At 35.0% G+C, this 16,866-nt stretch overlaps 1 protein-coding gene across 3 annotated transcripts in view; it reads right to left on the reverse strand.

Moving 5' to 3' along the window:
* TMC1 (transmembrane channel like 1) overlaps positions 1-16,866 on the reverse strand; it is a 475,132-nt gene that overhangs the window by 182,427 nt on the left and 275,839 nt on the right. The gene's annotated exons all lie outside the window — the stretch shown is intronic.

Raw genomic sequence — 16,866 nt, forward strand, 5'->3', positions numbered from 1 at the left:
TGGAAGAGAGAAATCCTTAAAGCACTGAACAGAAAAGAGAGACTAACAACCTACAATTCTATGTACTGTATTAGTCCATTCTCATGTTGCTATGAAGAAAATACCTGAGACTTGGTAATTTATAAAGGAAAGAGGTTGAATTGACACAGTTCAGCATAGCTTGGGAGACCTCAGGAAACTTAAAATCATGGCAGGTGAAGAGGAAACAGGCACCGTCTCCACAAGGTGGCAGAAAGGAGAAGTGCAAACGGGAAAAGCCAGATGCTTATAAAACCACTGGATCTCATGAGACTCATTATTAGGTGAGCAGCATGGAGGAAACTGCCCCCATGATCCAGGTACCTCCACCTGGGGAGCCCTTGACACCTGGGGATCATAGGTATTATAATTCAAGGTGAGATTTGGGTGGAGACACAGCCAAACTATATCATATGTCCACCAAAAAACATCTTTCAAAAATTAGCTAAAGGCTTTTTCAGGCATACAAAAGTTGAGAGAATCATTGCCAACAGATCTGTGCTACAAAAAAATACTAAAGGTAGTTATTCAGGCAGAAGGAAAATTATACCAGATAGAAATTTGGATCTGAAATATGGGAGAAAAAAAATAAAAGTGGAAAATACATGAGAAAATGTGAAAGACTATTTTCTTATTTTTTAAATCTCTTTTAAAGATAATATTTAAAGCAAAAGTAATAAAGATAGATTAGAGAGTTTATAATATATATGGAATAAAATACATGAAAACAATAGCACCAAGTACAGGATGAGGAACTGATATATATACTATTATAAGGTTCCTAAAGCATATGTAAGGCGTATACCGTTATTTGATGACAGACTATGATAAGTTAGAGATTTATATTATAAACCCACTAAAATGAACAACCAAAAATGTATAGAAAATATACTAATAGTCGAGATGCATTACAATTAAAAAATGCTTAATCTAAAAAGAATAAAAGAGAATCAAGAACAAAGAATAGATGGAGACAAAAGAAAATATTATAAAAACATGTTAAACATCATTAGTCATTTGGGAAATACAAACTGAAACCACAATGAAGTACTACTACACACTTTCTCAAAAGGCTAAAAGATTCACTTTTAATGCCAGCTTTTGATGAGGATGAGGATCAACTGGAAATCTCATACACTGCTGGTGAAAATGCAAAATTATATATAGCCATTGTGGAAAATCATTTGGCAGTTTCTTATGAAGTTAATCAAACACTTACAATACAAACTAGCAATTCTAATCCAAACATTCACACAAAGACTTCTATTCAAATGTTCATAGCAGCTTTATTTATAACAGCACCAAATATAAAACAACTGGAAGATCCACCAACAGGTGAATGGATAAACTGTGAACCATGTATACAACACAATACTTCTCAGTGACAAAAAGAAACAAATTATTGATACACCCAACAATGTGGATGAATCTTAAAAGCACTATGTTAAATATAAGAAGCCAGGAACAAAAGAGTACTTACTGTACGTTTCCATTAATACTAAATTCTAGAAAAATGCAAACTAATCTACACTGACAAAAAGCAGACTAGCAATTACTTGGGTCCAAAAGTAGAGTATATGGGTGGTGGGTATGTAGAGCCAGAGGGAATGTGTGAATTTATTCCAAGAAGGCATGAGGAAACATTTTGAGGTGGTAGAAATCTTTATCATGATTTTTATAATGTATATACATTTGTCAAAACTTGTCAAATTGTCATTTTAAATGTATGTAGTATATATTGTGCCTAAAGTATACTAAGGCTGATTTTAAAAGTGGGATGAAAGAAAGGGAAATAAAGGAGTGTCAACATTTTGCCAGCCGAAAGAATAGCATAATGCTTTTAAGATTCATCCACATTGTTAGATGTATCAATAGTTTCTTTTTGTTGTTCAATAGTATTGTATGGTAAGTTTCACAGTTTGTGTGTGTGTGTCTGTTCATCTGTTGCTGTCCATCAGTCATTACTGATGAACATTTCAAACCCAAGGAGTGCTGCCACTTCAGAGGAATCCAGAAAGCACAAACCAGGTTAGAAACGAATGTGTTAATGTTCCTAACTTTTATAGGCTCTCTATAGCTTGCATAGCAATGTGTCTGACTCTGGTTTTGTTTCCATAATTGTTCTGTACTCCCTCCAAACACATTAATCTATAAACATTTTGAAAGAAGGGACTCTGTCATATCACCTTCTTCCCAGTGCACTTAAAAAGAACAAATCAAATTGCTGAATAAACTGTAATCAGAGGAATAAATGAAGTAATAAAATGAATTCCTGAGAATTTATAATCCCAACACAACTATATATAAATTATTTATTTATTGTAGGAAATGCTATCTATTCATCTTTATATATGGTAAAACATTCAAGTACCACAAATTTAGAATTTTGAAGAATTTGTATAAGGCTTATCTTTTTTTGAAAAACATTTTATATGGCCAAAGAGATGATGATGATTGCCACCTTTATTTTGTATGCCATTTCAAAGTTTAAAAATGGCTTTCACAAGCATTATCTTAATTAGGTACTATTTTACCAACAGGCAGTTTCTACTTTTAAAAAAATCAGACTGTTGATACACTGAAGGAAAATTTCAAAGGACTTTTTCTAGCTAACATGTAGTTAACCTGCTTCAAATTATGATGAGGCAAAGACAGAGCTCTCAATTTAATTACATTTTAAATTACAATTCAGAATTGTCATCATTTTTACAAATGTTCACCTGGTTAGTCTGCATTGCAGGTTATTCTTTGCAATACATTAAGGTTCTTAACTGATCTCGCCCTCCCTCTGGCAACTCTGTACTCCGTTAGCTTCTGCCTCTCCTCTCACTGGCCCATCCTTTCTGTTTCTTCCATGGGCTTATCCTCCTCCACCCACCTATAAATGCTGAAGCTCTTCAGGGTGCCATTGCTGGCCATCTTCCTTTTTCATTCTATATGCTTCTAGGAAGCCACATGATTTTAGAAACTTCAACTCACAGAAAATGACATAATCAGTATCACTAACATCCACTTCTCTCCTATGCTACAGCAAATATCTTACAAATATCAAGCCATATCCCAAACAAACCTCTTTCTGCTGCCTTCCTGTTTAATTTATTAGAATTTCCATCTACTCAGATATACAAGTGGCCAACAAGCATATGGAAAAATGGTCAGCATAACTAATTATCAGGGACCACAAATCAAAACCACAATGGGATACCACCTGACTCCTACAAAAATGGCCATAATCAAAAAATCAAAAAACAATAGATGTTGGCATGAATGTGATGAAAACAGAACACTTTTACACTGTTGTCGGGAATGTACACTAGTACAACCACTCTGGAAAACAGTGTGGAGATTCCTTAAAGAACTAAAAGTAGATCTTTAGTTTTAGTTTGATCTAGCAATCCCACTGGGTATCTACCCAGAGGAAAATGAGTCATTATGCAAAAAACATGCTTGCATGCACATGATTATTGCAGCACAATTTGCAACTGCAAAAATACGGAACCAGCCCAAATGTCCAACAGTCAACAAGTGGATAAAGAAAATGTGGTACCTATATATACCATGGAATACTACTTAGCCATGAAAAAGGAATAAAATAATGGCATTCACAGCAACCTGGATGGAATTGGAGACTATTACTCTAAGTGAAGCAACTCAGGAATGGAAAACCAAACATCATATCTTCTCACTCATAATAAGGAGTTAAATTATGAGGACACAAAGGCATAAGAATGGTACAATGGGCTTCTGGGAGTCAAGGGAAAAGGTGGGAGGTGGGTGAGGGATAAGAGACTACACATTGGGTACAGTATATAGCTTAGGTGATGGCTGTACCCAAATCTCAGAAATCACCACTAAAGAACTTATTCATGTAACCAAACACCACCTGTTCCCCAAAAACTTACTGAAATTTTAAAAATAAAAATTTTCTTCTACTCGACTGACCAAGCCAGAAACTTGGAGTTATTCTTAATACCTTCTTATCCCTCATCTTTCCACATTCAGTCTGACCAAATACTAGTATTTCTATGCAGCAAATGTTTTTAGAGTTCTTTCTTTCTCTATCAGACACAGACACTATGCACATAATTAAATTCCTTGAATATTCCCTTCCCTTCTAAGGCTCTGCCCAAATCCCAGCCCCAACCAACCACTTCCCTTGAAGCAGCAAGCCTATAGCAGAAGTTTACCACCTGCAAACGCAGAGATTTTAGGGCCTAAGCCACTTCCAGACTTTGCTAAAACACCACACCATAGAATGTGGGATCTAGGATCTTAGAGCAATGTCCTGTTGAAGGAGCTTGATAATACAACTCAGAAGTATGCTGTGTTGACTCTCCATGGAGTGAAACAGCATACAGGAGGTTATCCAGGCAAATAAATTTGCCTTGCTTCATCTCTTCATGGGCTGCCTCCGAGCACACAGTGTTTCCTTGTGTTCTGTGCAGAGTATTTCAACAAGCTGAGCAACAGACTTGTCAATTGAATTGCTCTGTCCTGATTGTATAAAGTATGGTGTGTGTGTATATGTATATATATCCATATACACACACACTGGGAAATATGCAGCCATAAAAGAAAATGAGATTATGTCTTATGTGGAAACATGGATGGAGCTGGAGCATATTATCCTTAGCCAACTAATGCAGAAACAGACAACCAAATACCACATTTTCATTTATAAGTACGCTAATGATAAGAACTTACAGATGCAAAGAAGGAAGCAACAGACACTGGGGTCTATTTGAGGGAAGAGGATAGGATGAGGGAGTAAAGAAGAAAAGATAACTATTGGGTATTGGCATATATACCTGGGTGATGAATATTATACACAACAAACCATCATGACACATGTTTACCTATTTAACAAACCTTCACAGGTACTACTCCCAAGCGCAAAATAAAAATTTTTTTAAAAGGCTTGTTCTGTCCCTTCATAGCTTGTTGTAAGCCATCATAGTAAGGCATCACTTGTTCTTCCTTTACACCATTAGTCATCACGGTGACTCATCACTGAACACTGTACAGAACCTGACACGTAATAGACACTCAAAAATGGAAGCTATTGGTAAGATACTGTGACATTATACAAACCACACCAGGCAAGTCTATCATTTTTTTTCTTTCTTATGAAGCCCAACCATTTTCTTAAAAACTACATTTGCTTTTGTATTTATTGATTTTTATCCATTTTATTACATATAAACCAAACATAACTCACAAAAAAAGTTTGGAAGAAAATATCCAAATATTGATAATGATATTTTTTATGGTGGGATTCTGTATTTTCATTAGTGCATCATTTAGTATATTTTTTCTAAAGTTTACATATTTTCTGCAACAACATATATTACATTCACAATTAAAATAAAGCTATTAAACTTTAAAATACCTGCTATGTGAGCACAATAAGGTTAATAAACGACAAATAGTAGGCAGCACTAATAAACAGCAAAAATAATCCTTCTAATCTGACTTGCTTAATGAGATGGTCGGCATTTAAGATAGTCTGAACAGCTTTATTCCAAGTTTTTGTAAAAATTATTGGGCACTTAAAAATTTTGCCGACACTATAACTACCTAAATAACCTGAGGAACTTGAAGATCCCAGGGTTGAGAAAAACACTAAAGGTGTTGAAGTCTACCACCTTCCGTAAGATTTGAAGCCTGTTCTTACTAATGAAAAACCACCTATCCTGTTAAGATCTAATATGCAAGTTGGAGCCATTTCCAATAGCTTCTTTGGAAAGATGTGTAGAACTTCAAAAAACGTAGTTGTTTTGTTTTTGTTTTTTTAAAAAGCAATGACCTTCTGAATAATGATGTTCTCCAGGTGTTTAAAGTTAATAAAATGAGCATATTAAATAGGATACTGCTCAGATTCCCAAGATATGGGCCTGAAGCTGGATGGCTTTACTAGATTATCTCTAAATGAGGTCTCTGTTTCCACTTTCCATTCTAAGATTAAATAAGGAAGCTAACGAAATGACTGATAGCAAGATTATCTGGACTAGACAGTCTACACAGAAAAGCAAATGTGTGTGTCCAGGTTTTTCCTATTTGAAAATTCCATGAGTTTGTCTTTAGGGAACTGAAATGTTGTTGAAAATAGATCCAAGTGTAAGTTACATAAATGTCACAGAATGACTGATGAATGAGCATGCCACACATTATCCACTTAGTACTGAAAATGCACCCTACAGCAAGTCACTGCAAGCAAAAAATGTGTTTTATCACATTGCTCATTCCTTCACATAAATATCCTACAACAAAGGGTTTGATGCCTCCTTTCTCTGCTATCCCTTCCTTAACCTGCTTCCTCTTCTTTTCAACTTTACTTAATTTAGAACTTTGCTTAATTCATAAACAGAAGCAGAACAAGTCTCCTTCAAAAAGCTGTCTCACACGCCAATCTGACAATAGGTCACTGCTGTGGAATGAAGCCTGCATTTGAGTTGCTATGCTGAAATCTCAGTGCATTTTACTTTCCTCCATTGTCTTCCTGAAGGAAAGCAAGGTCAATTTTAGCACTTACCAGTTGGTGAAATCATTCATCCATAAAAGAGAAGAAGGTGGAGAGATATTAAACCCTTCTCAATTTCTCAGGAAACAAAGAGAAACAACCCACAGGGAAAAAAAAAAAAAGAAAGAAAGAAAGAAAGAAAGAAAGAAAGAAAGAAAGAGGGAAAGCCCCCAAAGAGGTAACAAAAATTGTAAGACAAACTTTACAAAGTTTTCAAGCAGCTTTATACCTCTCAGAAAGACATCATATCCTCCAGACAGTCTTGATTTTGCAAATACCTTTTTTGGGTGGCATCCTGGGGCGTCCTGTCAGAAGATCTCAGTGGCTGGCTGGCTCAGAGAGGGATTACAGGTTGAAGGGACAAATATTTCAGGTTTGATCTAGCGTACCCACACACTTCTGCCCGCCACTGAAAGTGCTCCCCTGGTGCCATTTCACTGTCTGAAACTTAAGAAGGTACTAATTTCCTCACCATTAAATTTTCATGAATGGTTAGTTTGCCATTTAAGGGATGGAGTACTCAGGTCAAAGGGGTTGTATTTGGGGCTTGTGTTTGGAATAAAACTAAGCTGATCCTGATCATTTAAGTCCTAGTCAGAACAAAGCTAGCTTCATCCCACTCTGCCTGTGCTTTCCTGCCTCATTTTTAATGCCTTCCATTCTATGGTTTTATATTAATTACATATATTGAGGGCAGTGTAAGTGAGTTCACCCTCAGAAAGGTGAGAAATTCCAGCCACTAAGCGTGCTTGGTAAATTAAATGGGTTAGTAAAGAAGATACTCCTGCCCTCAGCGTTTGGGTTTAAACAGCAAAGCTATAGCACATTCAGCATAGCAATCAGTTTCCGATCAGGGGAAACCTGGGGACATAGTATTTATATTCTCAACTTTTCTGAAAGTAAAACCTGCTAAATGAAGAAAGTGCTATTTTTCTGAGGAAATATAACATTTTTTTCTTTCTGTTGAAACTCATAGGAATGTAGTGATCTTTGATTTGAAATGATGAAAAACAGTTCCATCAGTGAAAAAAAAGGACAACAATCACCGATTGTAATAGTGTAGAAAAGGTTGCCTTTTTGAGAGTAAGGACGCTGGCATTCTCTGGTTACTTGAGTGCTAACAGGCAAAGCTGCACTGACCTTGGCGAGAGGAAGCAATGTTTTGAAATGGATCCTGGAGGCACATTTATATTGGAGCAGCTTTTGGCTACACAAATCAATTTGTGCACATATCTGACCCTTCTAGAATATATAGACTAGTACATAGCCAAGGCAGTATGTAGCACACCCTAAATTATGTCTTTAAATAAATCTATGTAAGGGTGATGCTCACCTGGTTTTTCCCTATTCTAGATGCTGGATTTTAACTGGAACAGTAAGACAGAAGACAGCTGATAAGGTATTTTTATGTAAAGATATCCAGAGTATTTAACTAACTTGAGGACTGAGAGATAAAGTTTTGTTGCAAATTATTGAATCTGCAATCTAGAGTGAGATCAACATGCAATTTGATTTATATTAAGTATAAATATATAAAATAACCCTAAATACTATTATAAGAAAAACCATGAGAAAGTTAACAAAAGATGTTTTGCAAGTCTCATATCCAGAAGATCATGAAAACAATACTAAAGAAACTAAAGACAATTATAAAAGAATAGATGAATTAAACTACATTAAAATAAAAAAAATTTCTATTCATTAAAAGAGATTTTAAAGTAAACTAAAAAAAGTGGTAAGAGGTATTTGCCACTGACAGAGCACTTTCTTTCTTTTTTGTTTGAGATGGAGTCTCACTCTGTCACCCAGGCTGGAGTACAGTGGCACAGTCTCGGCTCACTGCAGCCTCCACTTTCCAGATTCAAGCAATTCACCTGTCTCAGCCTCCCGAGTAGCTAGGATTACAGGCATCTGCCACCAGGCCCAGCTAATTTTTGTATTTTTAGTAGAGACAAGGTTTCACCATGTTGGCCAGGTTGGTCCTGAATTCCTGACTCAGGCAATCTGCCTGCCTCGGCCTCCCAAAGTGCTGGGATTACAGTCATGAGTCACCACTCCTGCCCAGCCTGACCAAACATTTTCTAAAAGGTTAGCATCAAAAATAAAGAACAGTTATATTATAACAAGAAAAGGACAAGCACACCTACAGGAAAAAAATGGCAAAAGATTTGAACAGATACTTTATATGTTAGGATATAAAATGGCCCGTTGGAGGTGCGGTCAGCCAAGATGGTGCCACTGCACTCCAGTCTGGGGGACAGGACAAGACTCTGTCTTAAAAATAAATTTTAAAAAAGTAACTAAAAATAAAATAAAATAAAATGGCCCATAACCCAATAAAAGATACACAAAAACATGAACAGTAATATCACAGAAGAAGGAAAAATACAGCCCTTAAACATAAGAAAGGTCCAATCTCTTCTAAGTAAATGGAAATCAAGACCACTACAGGTATGGGTATGAATTTTCTTGTATTTTTTCTGGCAAAATTAGTAAGTCTGACAATAGTAAATATTGAAGAATGAAGATAATTAGAGTCTCTCACACGCGGCTAATAGCATAACTTAGCTGCTTTGGAAAACAACCTAGCAATTTCCTGTAAAAAGTTGAGCTTTTGCTAAACTATGACTCAGAAAATTTAATACTAAGACTATTACAATAAACTTGCATCTGTGTATGAGGTGGCAAATACTATTTATATTAGTAGCACCATTCATGATAGAATAACAATAACAAAAACATTGCAAAATATGATCATCAGTATATAGATATATGAATTACAGAATAGTCAGAAATATATAAATCATAGGCTATAATTTTGGAATATTCACAAAACAGTGTGTGACATAGTAGTATATGCAAATAACTTGATAAGCAGATTCCAAAAATTTATATATATGCAAGGACTTCAAAAAGTTTGTGGAAAAAATATAATTAAAAGATTAAAATGAAAAACATAAACTTTATTTCTCAATATAAGCTCCATCAAGTTTAAGACACTTTTGTAAGCAATGATACCAGCCAAATAGTTCATTCCTTAAGAAATGAAGATTCTGGGAATTAAACTACGTCAATGTAGTCTTTCTTACATTATTAACTAAGGAAAAATGGGAGCCCCTTAAAGATTATTTTAAGATTAGAAAACAGAAAGTCAGAAGGAACCAAATCAAGATTGGAAGGTAGATGCCTAATGATTTCCCATTGAAATTCTTACAAAATTGAGCTTGTTTCATGAAAGAAATGAACAGGAGCATGGTGAGAAGGGCTCTATGGTGTGGCTTTGCCAGACGTTTTTCTGCTAAAGCTTTGACTTCCTCCAAACACTTTCATAATAAGAATATTATTGTTCTTTGGCCCTCCAGAAAGTCAAGAAAAGTGCCCTGAACATCCAAAAAACCATGGTCATGATCTTTGCTCCTGACTGGTCTGCTCTTATTTTGACTGGGCCACTTTCACCTCTTGGTAGCCATTGGTTTGATTGTACTTTGACTTCAGGATCATACTGACAAGCCATGCTTCACCTCCTATAACTGCTCTTTTAAGAAATCTTTCTAGATCTTGATCCCACTTGTTTAAAATTTCCATCAAAAGCTCTACTCTTGCCTGCAGCTGATCTAGGCACAATGGTTTTGGCACCCATAAAGTGGAAAGTTTGGCCAATTTTAATTTTTCAGTCAAAATTCTGTAAGCTGGACCAGTTGAGACATATATGGTGTTGGCTATTATTTGTGATGTTAATCATCAGTGCTCTTCAATTAAGACAAAATCAAGATAAATAAATTTTTTTCCTATAAATTAATGTGGATGGTCTGCTGCTGTGGGCTTCAACTTCAACATCATATCATCTGTTGTTAAAATGAGTTATCCATTTGATAACGTGACATTTGCCCCACAAATTTTTCATAAAGCATCAATGATTTCACCTTTTTTTCACCCCAGCTTCACCATAAATTTGATATTTGTTCTTACTTCAATTTTATCAGAATTCATGTTGCTCTGATAGGGGCTGTTTTTAAATTGATGTTTTATCCTTTTCAATGCCTCAAACTAGCTCCTGTTCACAAATATTATAACAAATTAGTACAATTTACTTTGATGCAAAAAAAATTTTGAAAATTTTAAAATTCCATACCTTTTTTCATAATACACATTTTCTATGAATTTTTTTGATTAATACAAGTTACTTGGCATAGGAAAAGAAGAAAATAGCAGACTTTCACTACCTAACTTTAAGACTTTATAAACTACAATTATCAGGACAGTGTACCATTAGCACCAATGTGGATGAATCACTGCAACAGAAAAGATAATTCCGAAATAGACCCACACACATACATGGTCAAATGATTTACAACAAAGGTACAAAGACAATTTGGTGGATAAATGAATCTTTTCGATAAATAGTGCTGGAACAATCAGTTTTCCACATATTTAAAAAAAAAAACCCTTCAATCTTCATCTTATACCACTTACAAAAATTAACTCAAAATGGACTATAAATCCAAATGTAAAACCGAAAACTATAAAACTTCTAGAGGAAAACACATAAGGCTGTGGGTTAGGCAGATTTTTTTTTTTTTTTTTTTTTTTTTTTTTTTTTTTTAGATATAGCACCAAATGTCCAATCCATAAAAGAAAAAAAATGATAAAGTGAACTTTATAAAATTAAGAGCATCTGCTCTTCAAAAGACTGTTAGGAGAATGAAAAGACAATCACAGACTGGGAGAAAATATTTGCAAATCATACATGTGATAAAAGATTTGTATCCAGAAATAGATTCACACACAAACATGGTCAAATGATTTATAACAAAGGTGACAGAGTGAGACTCTGTCTCAAAAAAGAAAAGAAAACAAACAGTCCAATAAAAAAAAAATGTGTGAATGATTAAACACATATTTGACCAAGGAAGATAATGACGGCAAATAAACAAAAGTAAAGATCACAGCATAACTGGGAACTAGAGAAATGCAAATTAAAACCACAGTGAGATACCACTACACGTTTATTAAAATGGCTAAAACTGCAAGACTGACTATACCCAAGTGCTAAAAGGGGGATGGTGAAGAACTAGAACTCTCATACACTACTGCCAGGAATGTAAAATGGTACACACTTTGGACAACAATTTGGCAATGTCTTTAAAAGTTAAACATACATCTACCATATGACTTACCCATTCTACTCTAAGACATTTACCCAAGAGAAATGAAAGCATATGTCTCTATACAGACTTTCACATGAATCTTCGTTGCAGCCAAAACTGGAAATAATGCAATGTCCATTCACAAATGAATAAATTGCAATGTATTCATGCAATTGAATGCTAATTTGTAATAATACAGAATGAACTATTGATACACACAAAAATTTATATGAATGGCAAAATAATTCTGCTGCATGAAAGAAGCCAGATAAAAAAAGAGCACATGCTATATGATTTAATTTACATAAAATTCTAGAAAATGCAGTGACAGAAAGCAGATCAGATGGAAGGAGGAAGGAATAACATAAAGACACAAGGAAACTGAGATATGTTATTACCTTGAATGTGTTGATGGTTTCATTGTGTATACATATGGCAAACTTTTCAAGTTGTAAATGAGTATGTGTAGTTTACTGTGTATCAATTTTTTTCCCTCCACAGGGCTGTCTCCATGTGAATGTATATGAGTTTTATCTCAACAGAACTATTGAAATAAAAGCCATGCATGGGCCCAAATGAGAGTATGTTATGAAATAAATATCAAGATTAATCTACTTTCGTACACCTGGTATGTTAAAAAGTGGGAAAGTAGGAAGCGGAGAAAAAAGGCAGAATAAAAGGAGGAAGGAATGTAATAAGGAATGAAAAAAGAAATGAAGGCAGAAAGGAGGAAAGGAGAAGAAAGAAAGGAAAAAAGCCTTTGAAAATTTGAAACAACCTAAATACATATAACATGAATAAGTCAAATTACTTATGCTCAGTGAAAGAAGCCTGTCTCAAAAGGCTACATACAGAAGTATTCCACTTATTTGACATTCTAGAAAAGGCATAAGTATCAGCAGAAAATGTATCAGTGATTGTCAGAAGCTAGAAGAATTAAACACAAAGAGACTTAAGAGAATTTTGGAGGAGGGGAGATAAGAGAATTTTTCTGTATCTTGTCTACGGTGATTGTTACACTAATGTAAGTGTCAAAACTCATAGAACTGTACACTTAAAGGGTGAATTTATTACATCTAAGTTATATCTAAACAAATCTAATTATAAAGAAAAAATAGAAAACCGACCCTTCTTGGCTTAATCTTGGGCTGCAGTTATTTTTCTCTGCCTCTATTAAGTCTTTTTAGAAATTGAATCAATTGACAATATAAAAATTGAAACATTTTCACATGAATTTTTAGATTTCTGACTTTTCTTTAAAAAGATTTGATAACCAATACCCACATTTTTACATGGCGATAATCTTCTATGTCAAAATAGGCAGCTGTTTCCTCTGCAGGCATGCAGTCCATTCCTACCTGATGCCTTTACCATTTAAGGCATATTGCCTGTTCAAACCCTAAAAATATTTACGATTAACCTCTTGCCTTACTTGTGTTAGCTAACACCTTTACTAGCATCATCTGTTCCCTAGCCATGAATAAATTTGTCTACAGGAATGAAACAGGAAAAGTGCGTGATAACAATAGAACCAGAGGCATAGGGACCACGGGAGCCCTATATTATATAGTTAGGACACAGATCACAAGAAACTGGAATAGAGAATTTGCAGCTTGAGATTAATGTATAGGAAATCACAGCTGAGCATTTGATCTTAAGGAGAAAATAATCTAGCCAAATTCTGGATGTTATTTCAACTGTCTCATGAGGGCCTTAATCACCAAAATCTAAGATTTGGGGCCAGGAGCAGTGAGTGGCTCATACCTGCAACCCCAGGACTTTGGGAGGCGTAGGCAGGCAGATCACAAGGTCAGGAGTTCAAAACCAACCTGACTAACACGGTGAAACCCCGTCTCTACCAAAAACACAAAAATGAGCTGGGTGTAGCAGTGCACGCCTGTAATCACAGCTACTCAGGAGGCTGAGGCAGGAAAATCGCTTGAACTTGGGAGCCAAGGGTTGCAGTGAGCCAAGACTGCACCACTGCACTCCAGCCTGGGTAACAGAGTGATACTCCACATCAAAAAAAAGAAAAAAAAAAAAAAAGAAAAAAAAAATTGGGGAGGGGGGACTATATTATAAGCATATTTTTATTTCCAATAGTGAACACAGTGCCTCACATATATTAATAAGTTGTCCATATTGTTAGTTGGAAAGAAAACGAGGGAGACCAACAGGTAAAGGATCCAAGCAGGGATGACTACATGGGCACAGGGTTTCTGCAGTTGTGAAGGGCCCCAGGGACAGAAGGAACCTGCACTTCATTGACTGTTCCGCTGTTGCCATCTGGAAATTCTTAATAATTTTTGAACAAAGGGCCCTACTTTTGGCACTAAATTCCACAAAGTACATAGCCTGGACTAAATCTAGCAGTTTGTAGACTCATCATTGTGCTTTTTCTCCTGGAGGACAGTGAAAAGGGCTGTTTTTGACATGGTGCATATTTGGCATTGTCATAAAGTCCTGAGTGAGGCCAGGCATGGTGTACACGCCTGTTACCCCAGCATTTTGAGAAGCCAAGGCAGGTGGATCACTTGAGGTCAGGAATTAAAGAGAAGACTGGCCAACATGGTGAAACCCCATCTCTACTAAAAATACAAAAATTAGTTGGGCATGGTGGCACATGCCTGTAATCCCAGCTGCTCAGGAGGCTTAGGCAGGAGGATCATTTGAACCCAGGAGCTGGAGGTTGCAGTGAGCTGAGATGGCACCATTACACTCTAGCCTGCGTAACAAGAGTAAAACTCTGTCTTTAAAAAAAGAAAGAAAGAAAGAAACATAAAAAGACATCTGCTTTCTCTGAAGGAAATTGCATGAGCACTCTTTGTAATTTTCAATGAGTTAAGAGAATCATTTGTTAACCTAGAAAGAGTTTGTGTCATTTATCCATGAAAATCATTCAAGTCCATACCAAGTCAAGTCCAAAAGTTGTCTGTATAGTTGTCCGTACAGATTTTGCAAACTCCAAAGATTCCAGGAGAATCTTCTGGAGATTCTCTTCAGAAAGGAGAGACTTCATAGGAGAAAGACTTGAAATTTTAAAATAATTAATTGGCCCTCAGTACTTCAGATACTTTTTCACTGTCTGGTCTTGGATAGGAAAATTTATGTATCTGTAAAGTTACTTTTGTACCACTGCATTCCAGCCCAGGAAACAGAGTTAGACTCTGTCAAAAAATTTAAAAAAACAACTACCATGCAAGTGTCATTGGTTTAGGCTATTAGACTCTACCCACAAACATAATTTTGACCACAATAATTCCAGTCGATATTGTCTGCCACATGAAAAGATGGACACATCTAGCAAATTTATTTACATTTTCATTCATAATCAAATCCCAAGTAAAAACCATTTTGAGAGGAAAGGTAAAAAAAAAAAAAAAGAGACAAAGACTTAGACTTTCTTTTCCTAAATGTTGCCTGATTCTTGACCTACAGCAGGTCAGAGGAGGTTGGCATCAGAATAACTGTACCTATCTTAAGTGCATGTCCCCATACTTGGAAAGCTTACTCTCATTCAGGTTGTTCACCCCCCATGGTGAGCCCTGGATAAAGGTGCCTAAATCAAGAGAGAGTGATGACTAACTGGAGCCTTTCCATTATGGTTCTTTACAATAAAGCATTGGCGACCATAAAATTTGTCCTCCAAATCACATACTTTTGAGTGCTAAAATGTTAAGTTGGAGAAAACAATAGACATTAAACAGGATTCTCCGAGGCCAGCCATGACAAGTGGTCATCCTAACCATATTATCACACCATAATGCAGGCATCCCATTAGTCTTTAGTAGTACCAATATACAACATCAGTAAAACTAACAGTCACAAAGACATTACCAAACATGTATCAAGTGTTTTTTCTCTGTCGGGCACTGTGTTAAGCACTTAATTTAAAAAAAATTTTTTTAGACGGGCAAAACCAGAAATATATTTTATTAATACTACATATCATAGTATGATGCTTTTGAATTGGGCTGTGAAATTGGTTCTTTGATCTATTTTAAATTAGTGTGATGCAAATTAGGATTAATTTTGGTTGTTGGAGTTGGAAGATAAGTAATGCCTAAAGAATTAAGAAAGATGAACAATTTAAAAAATGATGTCCAATTTAAAATGTAAATAACAGAAAATTAAATTACATTTGAAGGCAACTTGGGTTTGACTGACATACACTTTTAAAATAATTGCAATCCTTCTTATTTAATTAAGAAAGGATAATTTTGGTGTTAAGAGTTCCTTTTATTTATTTCTCTATGTATTAGCTAAGAATGCTTATTAAAGTAACAAATGTCAGAGTAATTACATAAATTTCAAGCATATGTGACTCTGCCAACATATCTAAAGACCAGTGATAAAATGTATAGATTACTTCCCGGCTTTATTTATATATACAGATACAATTTCTGCATAGAAAATCTTTAAAAAACTGTCAAATATAATTTATATATATAACTATATATGGCTCTAAAAGATAGATACGGAGTTATGTGTTGCTATTTTACCTAATAAAAAGGCTGTAAAGTTTATTTTCCTTTTTTAAAGTATTTTTCTAATAAATAATTAGTTTTCCCCATGAATATGTTGCAGTTCTTAAAGACAGTTGCTACAAAAATTCGAGGTATTAGAAGTAGGGTGCCAAATGCCTTACATTTATTAATTGTGTGGGCCATGTTTCAAATTATGAAATCTACTTTCTTAAGCCCATGGTTAGCATCCTCTAATATATCTTTCCATACATGATGAAAATTTATATCACAAATGGCAAATAAATCCCATGAAATAGTAGAATAAGTTATAGTACACTAAAATATCACCCACAGTTAGCTCCGAGTAACAAAATTCATTACACATTTATGTAACTTCACATATTTCCTGACTACAAAAATAAATGCATCCTTACATTTTAAAAAAGTACAATGAATAAGTATAAATATGAAAGTAAAAATTCCACCTATGGTAGGTTGATAAATTGCTCCCTTATTTCTCTATGCTCTTTAGCAATGCAATCGTTTTCAGAAGTAAATGAGTGTTAATTGTTCAATCAAAATTAAAAATAATTGTGCTTTAATTAAAGTAAACTCAAATGCCACTAATTTGCAGGGAGTGAGAAGGAATAAAGAGACAGCAGCATGTTTTCTATAAATAAAATCTTGGCCATTCTCAGAAAAATTGGATTTTAGT

Source organism: Saimiri boliviensis, chromosome 2 (genome assembly GCF_048565385.1).
Source record: "Saimiri boliviensis isolate mSaiBol1 chromosome 2, mSaiBol1.pri, whole genome shotgun sequence".
Classification (NCBI taxonomy): Eukaryota; Metazoa; Chordata; class Mammalia; order Primates; family Cebidae; genus Saimiri; species Saimiri boliviensis.